Raw genomic sequence first — 18,807 nt, forward strand, 5'->3', positions numbered from 1 at the left:
CATTTGTGTTATTTTTATTGGATATTTTATTTACTTACATTTAAGATGTTATCACCTTTCCCCATGCACCCCCACAAACCCCCATCCCATCTCCTCGCCTTCTGCTTCTACGAAGGTGTGCCCCAACAACCTGCCCACTTTCAGGCCCTGCCCTCAAATTCCCTCACACTGGGGCATCTCATCTTCATAGGACCAAAGACTTCCTCTCCCACCTATGTCAGACAAGGCCATCCTTCCTTACATAGAGAGCTGGAGCCATTGGTCCTGCCATGTGTGCTCCCAGGATGGTGACTCAGACCAGGGGATGGGGGGGGGAGCAAATCCCTTCAGTACCTTCTGTCTTGTCTCTAAATCCTCCATTGGGAACTCCTTGATCAGTTCAATGATTAGCTGTAAGACTACCTCTGTATATGTTAGGCTTTGGCAGAGCCTCTCAGTGACAGCAATATCAGAATCCTGTCAGCATGAACTTCCTGGCATCCACAACAGCATGTGCCTTTGGTGACTGCACATGGGATGAGTACCCAGGTAGGGCAGTATACGGATAGCCCCTCCTTCAGTTTCTGTTCCACACATTGCCTCTATATTTGCTCCTTTGAGTACTTTGTTACTCCTTCTAAGAAAGACTTAAACACCCACACTTTGGTCTTCCTTCTTCATGAGCTTCATGTGGTCTGTGTGTTATATCTTGGGTACTGCTAGCTTTGGGGCTAATATCCACTTATCAGTGAGTGCATACCATGTGTGTTCTTTTGGGATTGGTTTACCTCACTCAAGATGATATTTTCTAGTTTCATCGACTTGCCTAAGAATTTCTTGTTTTCATTGTTTTTAATTGCTGAGTGAAATTCCATTTTGTAAATGTACCACATTTTCTGTATCCATTCCTCTTTTGAAGGACATATGGTATGGTCTATTTCACAGAAGGTACCATGAGGTGATGAGAAAAAGGTATATTCTCTTCCCCCCCCCTCTCTGTTTAGAATGTTCTATAGATATCTGTTAAATCCATTTATTTCATAACTTCTGTCAATTTCACTGTGTCTCTGTTTAGTTTCTTTTTCCATGGTCTGTCCATTTCTGAGAGTGGAGTGTTAAAGTTATGAGCTTTAGTAAGGTTTCTTTTATTAATGTGGGTGTCCTTGAATTTGGAGGATAGATATTCAGAATTGAGAGTTTGTCTTGGTAGATTTTTCCTTTGACGAGAGTATGATTTTTTTCTTCCTTATCTTTTTTGATACCTTTTGGTTGAAAGTTGACTTTATTTATATTAGAATGGCTACTCTAGCTTGTTTCTTGATACCATTTACTTAGAAAATTGTTTTCCAGTCTTTTACATGGAGGTAGTGTCTGTCTTTGTCACTGAGATGTGTTTCCTCTATGCAGCAAAATGCTGGGTACTGTTTACGTATCCATTCCATTAGTCTATATCTTTTTTTTTAGGGGAGGAGGAATTGAGTTCATTAATGTTAAGTGATATTAAATGAAAGTGATTGTTGCTTCCTGTTATTTTTGTTATTTGAGGTATAACAATGTTTGTGTAGCTATCTTTGTGTTTGTTGAAAGATTACTTTCTTGCTTTATCTAGGTTGTAGTTTCCCTCCTTGTATTACAGTGTTCCATCTATTTTCCTTTGTCTGGCTGGATTAGTGGAAAGATACTGTGTAAATTTGATTTTGTCATGAAATATGTGTGCTTCTCCATCTATAGTAATTGAGAGTTTTGCTGAGTAAAATAGTCTAGGCTGGCATTTGTTCATTCTCTTAGGGTCTGTATGACATCAGTACAAGATATTCTGGCTCTTATAGTCTCTGGTGTGAAGTCTGGTGTAATTCTGATATGTCTACTTTTATATGTTACTTGACCTTTTTTCCTTATTGCTTTTAATATTCCCTCTTTGTTCTGTACATTTGATGTTTTATTATGTCACAGGAGGAATTTCTTTTTTGATCCAGTCTATTTGGTGTTCTGTAGGCTTTTCCCATGTCCATGGGCATCTCTCTCTTCAGGTTATGAAGTTTTCTTCTATAATTTTGTTAAAGATATTTACTGCTCCTTTAAATTGGGCATCTTCACTCTCATCTATACATATTTTTCATAGGTTTGGTCTTCTCATTGTGTCTTGGATTTTCTGGATGTTTTGGGTTAGAAGCTTTTTGCATTTTGCTTTTTTTTTTTTGACAGTTGTGTCAATGTTTTTCATGGTCTCTTCTGCAGTTGAGATTCTCTCTTCTATCTCTTGTATTTTCTTGGCAATGTTTGCATCCATGACTCCTGATTTCTTTCCTAGGTTTTCTATCTCCAGGATAGTCTCCCTTTGTGATTTCTTTATTTTTTCTACTTCCATTTTTAGATCCTGAATGGTCTTGTTTAATTCCTTCACATGTTTATTTGTGTTTTCTTTTAATTCTTTAAGTGATTTTTGTGTTTCCTTTTTAAGGGCTTTTACCTTTTTACCTGTGTTCTCCTGTATTTTTTTAAGGGAGTTATTTATATCCTTTTTAAATTCCTCCATCATTAACAAGAGAAGTGATTTTAAATTTGATTCTTGCTTTTCAGGTGTCATGAGGTATTCTGGATTTGCTATGCTGGGAGAATTGGGTTCTGATGATGCTAGTTTCTTAGTAACCTTGGTTTCTGTTGATTATGTTCTTCTGCTTACCATTTGCCATCTGGTTGTCTCTAGTACTACCTGGGCTCACTGTCTCTTATTGGAGCCTGTCTTTCCTGTCATTCTGGTTGTGTCAGAACTCCTCATAGTCCAGCTGTCTCTGTGATCATGTGATCCTGAGATCCTGTGTGAAAGAGCTCCTGGGACTCAGGGTGTGTCTTGATCCTGAAATCCTTTGATCCTTGACATGTTAGAGCCCTGGGATTCCAGCTTCCTCAACTGGTTTGAGTGCAGCAGATCCTCCACTGCTATGAGTGCAGTGGTTCCTCTGCTGTTCTGAGTACAATGGTTCCACTAGGATGGTGTCTTCACAGGAACAGACCAGCTAGGAGCATAAAGTACCAAGAGAGGGGCAGAAGAGGACTGGTATTCTTCAGGATGGAATTTTGGTGGGTGATGGGTCCTGAGTGCCCTAAGCTCCCAGCTGCAGATCTGGGGCTTCAGGTTGTGGGGAGGGGGCGTTATACCTGCTGCTCTGAGTACAATGGTTAGTCTAGGATGGGTCAGGATATGGTGTCTTCATGAGAGTAGACCCTAGCTAGAAGTCTGTCCCAGAAAAGGAGGCCATTAATGTTATTTTTATTTGATTGGCTTCCATAACATACCCTCCACTTGTTCATCATTAAGTTATGCTTGAATAAAACAATGTACCACAGCAGAAGTGATCAAATATATGATAAATTCAGGGTCCTGCTTGAGAGTAAAAATTATACAAGTCTAGTGCATGGACCATTGTATTCACTTATAGAAGTAACAAGTTGACATGAAAAAAATGTACTAAATCATTAAGGTGTCGTGTCACATGCCAAAGAATCACAACATTTGGGATAAGAACCAATAGGATCTGTGTTTCAAGACCAGCCATCACTGTGTAGTAAGTTTTAGGCCAGTTGGGATGCATGAGTCACTGTTCAAGATAACAAAATAACAACTAAATCCCCTAGGGAGATGGCATAGTAAAGTATTTGCTGTACAAGCATAAAAATCAGTGTTTGGACCCTGGAACTCACAGAAAATTTTGGCATAGGCGGCTACACCTGACAGTGCTTGGGTAGGAGGATGTAGGTAGACTCTGAGAATTTGCCTTATATCCAACTTATTGTAATCACAGACTCCAAGTTCAATAGGACACCCTGTATCAAGGAATAAAATGGAAAGAAGACACTCAATGTCAACTTCTAAATGGTTAAATTCTGCAGTAAAAACAAACAGACCAAACAGATTAGATTTTGTTTCATCTAGGAAACACATATCAACATCAAGGACAGACAATATCTCAGGGTAAAAGAGTAGGAAAAGATATTTCACATAAATGGACCCAAGCAGAAAGATAGTATACCTATTATTATAAATGACATAACAGACTTCAAACTACAATGGAATATTCCACAGCTGTTAAACTTAAATCATCAAATTATAAATTAAATGATCAGAGTTAGGAAAAAATAATCTTGAGATAAACAGGGTATGTGTTCACTTATATCTGTATGTTAGCTGTTGTATCTTCAAAAAGTAGACTACAATCCATACAATCACAAAGGTTAGATTTAGAGTAAAGGACTAAAGGGGAGGGATGAATCTCCTTAGGAAGAATATATAGATTATATATGTATAGGTGGAAGGAACAAGTGGGATGGAATGGTCAGATCAAACATAGTAGGGGAAGTAATTAGGAGATGAGAAATGGAATACAGGAAAGAATAGCTAAACTAGATCTATTTGAGGGATTGTAAAGAAATCTCAGACAACAGAAGCTTCCCAAAATATTTACATATGAAGGAGATCTACATGGAATTGTCAAATAATTGTGGAGATGCAGCTCCAACTGTGCAGCTGGAATTTCCTACTTTGTGGTTTCTTCTTTCTTCCAGCTTTCTTTAACCTTTCTCCATTGTTTCAATACCTAACACTACATAGGAGGAAAAAAAAGGGGAAAGGATTGCAGCACTATCGTTATGTTGAGAGAGATATTTAAAATGGCTTTTTCTTGGGCTATCTAAGTAGCAGAGGCTCTGCTTAGCTCTGCCGCCATGGTCTGCAGCCAGAGGTCACCAGTGCTGCAGTTAGGAATGGCCAGCCAGAAACATCGGCCTGCCACCCACTATAAATGAGCATGGGAGATGGGTCTGCCAATCTTCACAAAGCTGGGCAGAGCCCAGACTATCTCACCATCCATGAAGTACCCAGTATAAAATGAAACTCTAATGCTTAATAATTAACTAAAGGCTTTATATGTTAGGTAATGCTCGATTAACAAGATGCTCACATAATTAGAAGTGTTAACCAATTAACTAACCTAGATATAAGTTGTAAATCAGGACTGCCCTCGGTCCAAGCATGGTTCTCCATCCTCCTACATCTCTGTCTCTCTCGACCCTCCTCTTCCTTCTCCTCTTCCTCTCCTTCCTCCTCCTCTTTCTCTCCTTACTCCTCCTACTTTAGCTCATCCCAACTTGAGGGGAAATTTTCCCACTACATCCTTACACTATTATTAAGGGCATCAAATTTCTTGGGTCAAGTTTGATGTTTGACATTAAGATATATCATTGTTTCCTCCTGTTTCTACTTTGTGCACAACTCCTTAACAAACTGTGACCAACAGCAATCAACAATAACCAACCAATAACCCACCCTGCATTTGTGGGGCTTAGCATTTGCATACTCTGAAAATCCACAGGATTCTAAATGTCACACAATCACAGAAACTATTTGTAACTGCCAAAACCATGCCCTTGCTTGAGCACAAGGCAAATAATAGTCAGCTGCTGTGGATAATCTAAAGCATCCCCGTATCCCATACCTAGGATTAAAACAAAATATAGTTGTATAAAATGTGTTGCTGCTTCCCAAATAAGCTTGCTGATAAGCCAGATAAGGCTTGTTGACAGGAACATGGTACAGTTGTCCCCTGACAGGCTCTGCCAGAGCCTGACCAATACAGATGTGGAGCCCACAGCCAAACATCAGACTGAGCACTCGAACCACAGTGGAGAAGTTAGGGCGAGAACTAAAAGAGCTGAGGGGTTTGCAACCCTATAGGAAGAAAAACACTATTAACCATTCAGACCCCTTAATGCTCCCAGGGACGAAACCTCCAACCAAAGAAGTACACATGGAGGGACCCATGGCTTAATCTGGATATGTAGCAGAGGATGGCCTTGTCGGAATCACTGGGAGGGGAGGCCCTTGGTCCTGTGGAAGCTTGATGTCCTAGGGTAGGAGAATGACAAGGCAAGGAGATGGGAGTGGGTGAGTGGGTGGGTAAGCATTCTCATAGAGGCAGGAGGAGGGGGAAGGGGATAGGGGATTTGTGGAGGAGAAACTGGGAAGTGGGATAACATTTGAAATGTAAATAAATAAAATAACCAATAAGAAAGTAAGAATTTCCGATGTCGATTTTAATGTAAATTAGAATGTCTATTATAGAAGAATAGTATGTAAATTCTTCAAAAGAACAAATATAAAACCACAATTGGATTTAATAATCTTATGAGTAGGTAGATGCTGAAAGGATATCAATTTGTCACTAGTGTTTAATGTACAGCATTACTCACAAGAGTTAATTTATAGAATTAACCTATTTGGCAGTATAATAATAGATAAATAAAATACGATTCACATTCATAATGGAATATAAAATTATGTGAAATATGACAGATCAATGAGGAAACCTGTTAAGTGAAGTAAGTCAAGCCCAGAAAGAAAAATTACTTACGATAATATATGGATCACAAGTAATACAAACCCTTGTAAGTAATGAAAGCAATCAAGGATGTATTAGCCATTGTGAGAGTAATTGACATAGAAGAAATAATAAGCACAAGAAGCTCTCTGTTTAGAACTGTCAACACAATAACAATATGTTGTTTAATTGCTTAATGTAAATGCTGTTATCACAGAAATTGATGAATGTATGAGATTATGCATGTAGTTATTTACTTAATTAGCAACACTACAATTTATTTAAATATTGAAATATCACTTTTAGATAATATGTACAATTATAACTTATCAAAAGCATAAAAATTACTTTATATTTTTAGTCTATATACATTTCAAATTTTTCTGAACAAAATTTTCTACAGAGTGGGTATACGAATATTTAGTTCAATAAATATTATTTTATTCAAAATTCCATAAAATATATCCATTTAATCTTATTTCAGAAGTTAGGATTTTATTAGTCTAAGTAGTTGATTCATCCAAAGTTTGACATAAAATGAAAATATGTCCTCCAAATCCTATTTAAAAATTGTCCTTACTGCTAAAAGTATTATTTGCAGTAATATTCTGTCTCATGGAAAAAGTAAAACAAGCCAAACTTATATAAAACCTTTTCCTCAGAGAGCATAAAAAGTCTCAACAATTATTCTTCATTTCTTCAATTTTTACTTCTAAGAATAACAGCAGACTGAATGTTATTCTTCCAATATAATCATTGTCACTGGCTTCTCATTTAACTTAGCTATCATCACTTTGACCATTTTGTTCCCTTTTTACTATTTCTGCTTTCTGATATTTTACAGCATGCCAGACGATTTTTCTTCTCTTTAATATCGTTCCTGAGTCACATTATGTTCTATTTTACTATGCTACACTCTTGCTAGAAATAACCTATTATCTGCAGATGTGTCCCACTTATTCTGAAACTTCTATTAAAATTGGAAGAGTACAATGATAAATATAATTTCTAGATCATTGCACAATAAGGCAATCTTTTTTAACTCTTGTTTTTATTCCCATATGTAACAAAAGCTAAAGTTTTTAATACAAGAAACTTAGAAAATTAAATTTTATTTTAGACCTATAATCTGGCTACAAAAATCATTATATTGTAATATTCACACTGCTAAAGATAAAATACTGCCTCTATCTCTTAACAGCTGTTTCTGTTTATCAAAGTTAGGTGTTACATGTGTGCAAATCAGAAAAATACAAGACGACTCTTGACTGTATTTTTTCAACAAAAGTTCCAGAAAATATTTTAAGTTACAAATATATCAAAAGGAAACAGTATTCAAATCAGAGAAACTGTTAACATAAAAACAAATAATAATATTTACAGATTATAATTCAAAAAATATAAATCAATGACACTAAATAAGTATTCAAATTGATATTTTTAAAGAGGCTATATGAAAAGTACCAAATTCACTACTTCATTTGATGGTTTTTTAATCATATTTAGGTTAGGCATATTTGTGTTGTATATATAAAAAATAGAAACAGAATTAATATGTATAAATTGCCTAATAATATATCTCCAGTATCAGGAAACCATGTATTTTTATATTTTTTGAAGTGACATTAAATTGCTGATATATGACGTAAAAGAGAAATGTTCAACATCCTTAGTCATCAGGGAGATGCAAACCAAAGCAACCCTGAGATTACACACACAACAGTCAGAATGGCTAAAATCAAAAACTCAGGTGATAGCAGATGCTGGCAAGGATATGGAGAAAGAGGAACACTCCTCCATTGTTGGTGGTATTGTAAGCTGGTACAACCACTTTGGAAATCAGTCTGGTGGTTCTTCAGAAAATTGGACATAGTACTGCCTGAGGACCCAGCTATACTACTCCTGAGCTTATACCCAAAAGATTCTCCATCATACAACAAGGACAGATGCTCCACTCTGTTCATAGCAGCCTTATTTATAATAGTCAGAAGCTGGAAAGAACCCAGATATACTTCAACAAAGGAATAGATACAGAAAATGTGGTTCATAACAATGGAGTACTACTGAGCTATTAAAAACAATGAGCTCATGAAATTTTTAGGCAAATGGATGGAATTAGAAAATATCATCCTGAGTGAGGTAAACCAATCACAAAAGAACACACATGGTATGCTCTCATTGATAAATGAATATTAGCCAAAAGTTTGGAATACCCAAGATACAATTCAAAGACCATATGAAGCTTAATGAGAAGGAAGACCAAAGTGTGGATTCTTCAGTCCTTCTTAGAAGGGGGAACAAAATACTCATTAGAAGAAATACAGAGACAAAGTATGGAGCAGGGACTGAAAGAATGGCTATCCAGAGACTGTCCTACCTGGTGATCCATCCCATATACAGACACCAAACCCAGACAATATTGTAGATGCCAAGAAGTGCTTGCTGACAGGAGTCGGATACAGCTGCCTCCACAGAGGCTCTGGCAGGGCCTGGAAAATACAGAGGCAGATGCTGGAGTTAACCATTTGACTGATCACAGGGTCCCCAATGTAGGAGTTATGCAAAGGACTGAAGGATCAACCCATAGGAAGAACAATAATGTAAACCAACCAGACCCCCCGCCCCCAGAGATCTCAGGAACTAAATCACAAACCAAAAGACATGCTGGATCCATGTCTCTAGCAGCGTATGTAGTTGAAGATGGCCTTGTTGGACATCAACAGAAGAGAGACCCTTGGTCCTGTGAAGGTTCAATATCCCAGTGTAGGGGAATGCCAGGGCAGGGAGATGGGAGTAAGTGGGTAAGTGAGCATCATCATAGAAGCAGAGGAATGGAGGATTGGATAGGGGATTTCTGAAGAGTAAATACAGAAAAGGGATAACATTTGAAATGTAAATAAATAAAATATCCAATAAAATAAAAATGAAAACTTTGAGAAACATTTAACATTTTCATATATTTAAAATACCAAAATATAAAATAACATACAAAGTTGCAAATAATTCTTGTAGTTTCTCTAAAATATTGAACATCTGTATGAATTAAAATTAGCAATCCAGTTTATGTATGTAATGTTTAATAATCAAATAACTATAATTATAACTTCTGTTTCTTCAAATATTATTGAATTGTGTATTGGTAATGTCATATTGTTCCCTTCTTGTCATCATGAAATTTGTCCCAGAGTCATTTCCCCTACATTTCCCTTCAGAATGAAACAGGTTTCCAAGAAAAAACAGCCAAACCAAACAAAACAATATACAATAAAATAAGGTAGAAACCTTCACATCAAAGCTGAAGAAGGCAAACCAATAAGAGGAAAAGAGTCTCAAGAGCTGGAAAGAATCAGATACTCCCAATCTCATTTTTAGCAGTCCTACCAACAAACGAAGACACAAAACAAAAATAAAACAACAACAGAAAAACAAAAACAACAACAACTAAACCAAATGCTAACCACAATAGAATATACAGAGAGGATATGTTGAGAGATATGTAGGTGATTTCCTACTAATTATGACCACGTTCTGGCTATAAATAGAAAAACCGTAATTAACATAGTTGAGTAACATATCTTGCAGTACGGTGGAGTATCCTTTGGGTATATGCCCAAGGTTGATATAGCTGGGTCTTAAGGTAGATAAGACTCTCAGTTTTCTGAGAAATTACCATATCAATTTCTGTAGTGAGTCTACAAGTTTGCACACGCAGAAACAATGGAAGCTATTTTCCTCTTGCAATGTGTCCTCAGCATTAGCTGTCACTTGTATTATCTATCTTAGTCATTTTTTATTGGATATTTTATTTATTTACATTTCAGATGTTATTCCCTTTCCCCATTTCCTTCCCCCCAGAAGCCCCAATCCCATCCCCCCTCCTCCTACTTCTCTGAGGGTGTGCCCCTACCCATCCACCTACTCCCACTTCCCCACCCTCAAATTCCCTCACACTGGGGCATCCTGCCTTCACAGGACCAAGGACCTCCTCTCCCACCAATGCCTAACAAGGCCATCCTCTACTACATATACAGCTGGAGCCATGGATCCCTCCATGTGTGTTCCCAGTCTGGCTGTTTAGACCCTGGGAGTTCTGGTTGGTTGGTACTGTCATTCTCCCCATGGGGCCACAAGTCCCTTCAGCTCCTTCAGTCTTCTCTCGAACACCTCCATTGAGGACCCTGTGATCAGTTCAATGGTTAGTTCTGAGCATCTGCTTCTGTATATGTCAGGCTCTGGCAGAGCCTCTCAGGAGACAGCTATATCAGGTTCCTGTCAGCATGCACTTCCTGACATCTACAACAGTGTTTGCACTTGGTGACTGCACATGGGATGGATACCCAGGTGGAGCAATCTCCAGACAGCCCCTCCTTCAGTCTCTGCTCCACACTTTGTCGCTGTATTCCCTCCCATGAGTAACTTGTTACTCCTTCTAAGAAGGACTGAAGCACTCCTACTTTTGTCTTTCTTTTTCTTGAGCATCATATGGTCTGAGAGAGTTGAATCTTGTGCATTTCAAGCTTTGGGGCTAATATTCACTTATCAGTGAGTGCATACCGTGTGCGTTATTTTGTGGTTGGGTTATCTCACTCAGAATGACCAGTATAAAAATGAATCTCAATAATTTTGACTTGCATTTCCTTTAAGGTTAAGAATACTGGACATTTCTTTAAACATTTCTCAGACATGAGATTCTTCTATGTTGAAATTTGGCCCTGCTTCTTCTTCCCAGTCCATACTCCCAGTCATAATGTTCAGATTCAAAATATATTTACAAATACCTTGGCCATATAGTTAGGCTTGCCTCTGGTTAGATATAACTTAAAATATCCCATTTGTTTTAGCATACATTCTGCCACATTGGTGATTACCTGTGCTCAGGTACTATGCATCTGACTCATTACAATTTACTGGTGAATCTACTCCTTACCTACTTTTTTCCCAGAATGCTTTCTTCTCCGATGTATACTATATATTTGTTCCCTAAGCCATAAGCCATAGGCTTTTACATTGACAGTTGATGCATCCATACAATACACAAGATAATCTCTCTACACTTATATTGAGATTTTTCTAATTACATCTGTATGCTATTTTAAAATTGGAGTGTGTGTGTGTGTGTGCTCCTTATTCATTGAAGATATTAGACTTCTATTAAACGTCAAGTTTTAAAATATGCTTTCCCATTCTAAAGGCTGCCTCTATCCCATTTATGGTTTTCTTAGTCTTACAGAAGGTTTTCAGTTTCATTAGGTCCCATTTATTAGCTATTGATCTGAGTCCTTGCACTATCAGTGCGCTGTACTATATTTTTTCTCATGTGGCAATGAATTAGACATTATCCCTCACTTTTTTATCTATTTGATTGACTGTTTACGGTTTTATGCTGATGTCTTTGATAGATTTGGACTGAGGTTTTGTACAGGTAATAAATATATATCTATTTCTATTTTTCTATTTGCATATATCTAGTTAAACCAGAATCAGCTGTTGAAGACTGTGTTTTTTTGCCAGTGCGTATTTCTGGCTACCTTAAGAAGAATCTGCTATCCATATGGGTGTAGATTTATGTTTGGGTCATCAATTCAATTTCATTGTTCAACATTTCTTTTCTGTAAATACCATGAAGTTTTTATCTATCGCTATCTGTATTTTTATCTGTATTTCTATCTGTATCTCTCTATCTCTATCTCTTTCTATCTCTATATCATCTCTATCAATATCTATATAATAACTAGAAATTGGGAATGGTGAGATATTCTGCAGTTCTTTTATTGTTAAATCTTATAATTAAGTCAAGAATTGTTCTTTAACAGTCTGTAAAGAATTGTGTTAGAATTTTGATGGAGATTATATTGAATATGTAAAATAATTTTAGTAGGATGGTCAATTTCATATGTTAATTTTACCCATTTATGACCTTGGAAGATCTTTGCATCTTTTAATATTTTTCAATTTCTTTCTTCAAATACTTAAAGATATTCTTATTCAAGACTTTCACTTTCTTGATTAGAGCTATCTCAAAATATTTTAGATTATTTTAGGCTATTGGAAAGGGTACTGTTTTCATTTTTTTCCTTTAGTTCATTTATCATTTGTCTATAGTGTAAAAATAACTTTTATTCATCAGATGGAATTGTTATCTTAGAGGCTTAGTGCTGGATATGTTCTTTATGAACTCTGGCTGGTTGGTTCTATTCTTGTAGTTTGACTCAAAGTTCTCCCCAACCTGACTGATTCTAACTGTATTTCTCAGATTTGCTTTGTTTGGCCTCACACTGACAGTGGCAATTTGTTCTGATCTTCTGGCTCCTTCTTATTGTCTGGCTTTGACTGTCTCTGCTGACCTACACTGTTCAAATTACACAAACTGAATCGAATTCATGAATGAATTCAAAGGACCTCAACTGTATTGTACAAACTATTTACTGAACTGATTCAGAAACTCTCTGCTTTTTCTCTGCTCTAATCTTAAGTAGATTCCCTTACCTGTGCACTTCTCATGAGAGCTAGGCATATTCTCTCTGAATCATTGTCAAATAATTTTGGGATTCATAACCTTCTTTGCTCCACAATTAAATGTCATTTTCAAATATGAATGCTTCCTTCTACAAACTAACTTTACGTCATTGTTTGGGATAAATGGTATATACTAAGAGTGTGTTTGTATTCCAGTCAGAGGGATTAAAGGTGTGAACTAAGAACATGTCTATATAACACCCAGATCACACAGACCTAGATGGCTTTTGGAGGTGATCCAGTGCCTGAGATTCCATGTAGCTGGATTAAAATTTCTCTATACTATAAGAGGGCTACTGATTATTTTCTGATTTTATCTTAAATCAGTCCTCTTTGGTGAATGCATCTAGGTGTTCCTCAATGAATTTTTAAGGTCACTTATGTATGCCATCATATCTGCAAATAAAGAAATTTGGCTTCTTCATTTCCAATTTGTATCACCTTCATCTACTTTAGTTGTCTTACTGCTTTAGCTAAAACTTCAAGTACTATACTAAATAGATATGGAGAAAATGGAAGCCTTTTCCTGTTACAACTTTTAGTGGGATTACTTTAATCTTGTCCACTAACTTGATGTTGGCTATATGTTTACTCTAATTTATCTTTATTATGTGTAGGTATGCTAGTTATATTACTAATCTCTCCAGGACATTTATTTTGAAGAAATATTTGGTTTTTTTCAAAGGTTATTTCTGCATCTAAAGAGATAATCATGTTTTATTTTCTTTCACTTTGTTTGTATGATAGACTATTTTAACTGAGTTTTATAAGTTGATCCTTGCATCTCTGAGATGAAGCCTACTTTGTCATGGTGGATGATTTTTGATGTGTTCATGGATTCTGCTTTTAAGTATTTATTGAGTATTTTTCATCTCTGTTAAGGATGGGAATTGGCTTGTAATTCTCTTTCTTTGGTGAGTCTTTATTGTTTGAATATAAATATAACTATGACATCATAAAATAAAATTGGTAGTGTTCCTTTTCTTTCTATTTTGTGGAATATTTTGAGGAATATTTTGAGGAGTGTATAAGAAATTAACACCTTTATCCAGACTAACTAAAATATATAGAAAATATTTATGTTATAGCAATTTTAACAGTGAGTATTTTGTCATTATCCTGGGTAGCTCCCAAGTAAATGTGACAGAATCTATATGATTTCTTTAAACAATGTGCTGCCTCGTGGCCTCCATCTTCTTGCCTATGACTCTCCATGCTTTCCTGAGGAAGTATGTGGGGCTCCAGGGACATCCACTTTAGAACTTACCACCACAAACCCACAGCCAATTGACTATACTTGGGACACAGCCAACAGTGATGAGCTGCTTACTGTCTCTGATGGTCCTATTCTGGTCTACAGCTCTCCTTTTGGAGGCTCCTGGGAGTTTCCTCCTGCAGAAACTAAAATTGATATATCAGTCATAGAAAATGCTAACTCTAAAAAGTTCATGACACAGAATATCCATAATAAAACAGGAGACTATGAAAAGACCAAACTTAAGAACAATAGAAATAGGAGATGATTCCCAGCTACAAGGCTTAGAAATTATTTGCAAGAAAATCACAGAAAATTTCCCTACCTAAAGAAAGATATGCCTATATATAAGCAAGAAGCTTATTGGACACAGAATACGTTGGACCACAAAAGAAAATTTTTCTGCCACATAATAATCAGAACACAAGATGTACCTAACAAACAGAATATTAAGAAAAATCAAAGGAAAAAGACAAAGTAACATATAAAGTCAGACCATCAGAATTTTACTCTACTTCTCAACAGAGACTCTAAAAGCCAAAATGTCCTGTGCAGATGTCTTACAGGCATTCATAGACCATAAATATCAGCCCATACTATTCTTCCCAGCAAAATTTTCAATCGACATTGAGGAAGAAAACACGATATTCTATGACAAAACCAAATTTAAACAGCATCTTCTCAGAAATCTAGCCCACAGAAGCTATTACAAAAAAAAAATAAATAAATAAAAAATAAAAGAATTCCCATCCAAGGAGGCTATCTACACCAAATAAAACATAGTAAATGAATAACTCCATACCCGGAAACTAAAGGAAGTGAAACACACACATACACACATAAACACACACACACACACACACACACACACAGACAGACACACAACCAAAAAACACACCAACGTCAAAATAATAGGAATTAGCAATCTCTATTAATATCTCTCAGTATCACTGAACTCAAATTCCAAATAAAAAGATAGATGCTAACAGAATTGATGAAAAACCGGATCTGTTGGGTACAAGAACTATATATATCTACAGAAAAGGTAGATTTTTACATCAGACAAAAGGAGTAGAAAAAGATTTTCCAAGCAAATGTATCCAAAAAAGAAACTTAGCTAGCCATTCTACTACATAATAAGTAGATTTTCAAGTAAAATTAATAAAAAACGGGAATGGACACTTCATACACAATTAAGGAAAAATCCACCAGGATGATGTGTTAATACTGAATATCTATGTCCCAAATTCAAGAACACTCAAATTCATAAAAGAGACAAAAACTTAAATCACACATTAATACTGAGAGACTTCAACAGTTCACTCTCCCCACAGAACAGGTACTGGAGACAGAAACTAAACAGAGAAATAATAAAAATAACAGAGGTTATGAATCAAATGTAACTTATAGACATATACAGAACATTTCACTGAAACTCAAAAGAATATACCTTCTTCACAGGAACTCATGGGACCTTCTCCAAAACTGACCATATGGATGTTCAGGAATAAAGCCTCAAAACCAATAGAAAACCAATAGATAAAGACCACAAATAAGCACACATGGCTTAAAAACACTTGTTCTTTTACAAAGAAGACAAACTATACAATAAGAGAAAATCATCTTCAATACATGGTGCTGGTATAACTGGATATCTGCAGGTAGAAGAATGCAAATAGATTCATATGAATCACTCTATACAAAACTCAAGTTCACGTGGATCAAAGACATCAATATAAGTCCGAATAAACTAAATCTAATAGAAAAAAAGTACGGAACTCACTTGAAAACATTAGAAAAGAAAAAATAATCCTGAAAAGAACATCAATAACCTGCACACTAAGGTCAACAATTAATGAACTATAATGCCAATATTCTTTGAATTATTCCAAAAAAAGATGAACAAAAGAATACTGTCCAATTCTTTATATGAAGTCACAGTTACCCTAATACTCAAACCACATAAAGACCCAACATAGAGATAGAATTACAGACCAATTTCAGTCATGAACATAAACGTAAAAATATTCAATAAAATACTAACAAACCATACCCCAAAACACATAAAAACATCATATGAGATAATCAAGTAGATTTCATTTGGCAGATGCAGGTGTGGTTTACCATACAAAATTCAGTAAATCCACCCTCCTGCCCCTTGCCTGGTCGTTTTGGCTAGGAGCAGACACATAGCTGGTCCCTCCAGTGGAGACACCATATCCTGAGCCATCCTAGAGGAGCCAATGCACTCAGAGCAGAGGGTAAGAACCCTCTCCAATGACCCTACACCCCAGAGTGACAACAGGGAGTCAGGGGTGCTCAGGACCCGGCAGCCACCCAAACCCTGCCCCTCTGTAATACCACTTCCCTTCCGTCCCTTGCTGGATTCTTTGGCTGGGGCAGACACCTAGCTGATCTGCTTTAGTGGAGACACCATATCCTGAGCCATACTAGAGGAGCCACTGCACTCAAAGCAGCAGACACTGTATCCTGAGACATTCTAGAGGAGTTACTCTACTCAGAACAGTGAACACCTAGCTGGTCTGCTCCTGTGAAGACACCATATGCTGAACCATCCTAGAGGAACCACTGCACTCAGAGCAGCAAGATTTCAGGATCCCAGAGGTGGCCTGAGTCCCAGTAGTTCTTCAACCCAGGAGCTTAGGATCACAGGATCACAGAGTCATCTGGACTCTGAGGAGTTCTGAAACAAGCAATATACCTGGAAAGACAGACTCCAGTCAGATACAGTGAGTGCAGGTAACACTAGAGTTAACCTGATGGTGAAAGGCAAGTGCAAGAACATAAGCAACAGAAAGTAAAGTTACTTGGCATCATCAGAACCCAGTTCTCCCACCATAGCAAGCCCTGGACACCCCATCACACCAATAAGCAGCATTCAGAATTAAAAACACTTCTCATTATGATGATAGAGGATTTTAAGAAGGACATAAGTAACTCTCTTAAAGAAGTACAGGAGAACACAGGTAACAGGTAGAAGCCCGTAAAGAGGAAACAGAAAAATCCCTTAAAGAATTGCAAGAAAACACAACCAAACAGGTGAAGGTATTAAACAAAACAATCCAGGATCTAAAAATGGAAGTAGAAACAATAAAGAAACCTCAAAAGACACTACCCTGGAGATAGAAAACCTAGGAAAGAGATCAGGAGTCATAAACACAAGCATCACCAACAGAATACAAGAGATAGAAGAGAGAATCTCATGTGCAGAAGACACCATGGAAAACATTGACACAACTGTCAATAAAAAAGCAAAATGCAAAAAGCTCCTAACCCAAAACATCCAGGAAATCCAAGACACAATGAGAAGACCAAACCTAAGGATAATAGGTACAGATGAGAGTGAAGATTCCCAAATTAAAGGGTCAGTAAATATCTTCAACAGAATTATAGAGGAAAACTTCCCTAACCTAAAGAACAAGATGCCCATAAACATACAAGAAGCCTACAGAACACCAAATAGACTAGACCAGAAAAGAAATACCTCCCGTCACATAATAATCATAACATCAAATACACAAAACAAAGAAAAAATACTAAAAGCAGTATGGGAAAAATGTCAAGTAACATATAATGGTAGACCTATAAGAATTATACCAGACTTCTCACCAAATAGTATAAAAGCCAGAAGATCCTGGACTGATATACAAAACCTAAGAGAACACAAATGCCAGCCCAGACTACTATACTCAGGAGAACTCTCAATTACTATAGATGGAGAAACCACAATATTCCATGACAAAACAAAATTTTTACAATATCTTCCCACAAATCTAGCACTTCAAAAGATAACTGATGGAAAATTCCAACACAAGGAGGGAAACTACAACCTAGAGAAAGCAAAGAAGTAATCTTCTGACAACCCCAAAAAAAGATAGCTACACAAACATAATTCCACCTCTGATAACAAAAATAACAGGAAGCCACAATCATTTTTCCTTAAAATCTCTTAACATCAATGGACTCAATTCTCCAATAAAAAGATGTAGAATATCAGACTGGATATGGAAACCGAACCCAGAATTTGGCTGCATACAGGATACCCACCTCAGTGACAAAGACAGACACTACCTCAGAGTAAAAGAATGGAAAACAATTTTCTAAGCAAATGGTCCCAAGAAACAAGCTGGTGTAGCCATTCTCTTGTTTTTTTCTTTGTTATTTTTTTTGTTATTTTTTTCTTATTTTGGTTTTTTGAGACAGGGTTTCTCTGTATAGCCCTGGCTGTCCTGGAATTCACTCTGTAGACAAGGCTGGCCTCGAACTCAGAAATCCACCTGCCTCTGCCTCCCAACTGCTGGGATTAAAGGTGTGTGCCACCACTGCCCGGCTGGAGTAGCCATTCTAATATCAAATAAAATTGACTATCAACCAAAAGTAATCAAAAAAGATACGGAAGGATACTTCATACTCATGAAAAGAAAAATCTACCAAGATGAACTCTCAATTCTGAACATCCATGCTTCGAATGCAAGGGCACCCACATACATAAAAGAAACTTTACTAGAGTTCAAATCACACATTGTACATCACACAATAATAGTGGGGGATTTCAACACCCTACTCAGCAATGGACAGATCATAGAAACAGAAACTAAACAGAGACACATTGAAATTAACAGAAGTCATGAACCAAATGAATTTAACAGATATCTATAGAAC

This window comes from Grammomys surdaster, unplaced genomic scaffold (assembly GCF_004785775.1).
Source record: "Grammomys surdaster isolate TR1022 unplaced genomic scaffold, NIH_TR_1.0 230, whole genome shotgun sequence".
In the NCBI taxonomy this organism is placed as follows: domain Eukaryota; kingdom Metazoa; phylum Chordata; class Mammalia; order Rodentia; family Muridae; genus Grammomys; species Grammomys surdaster.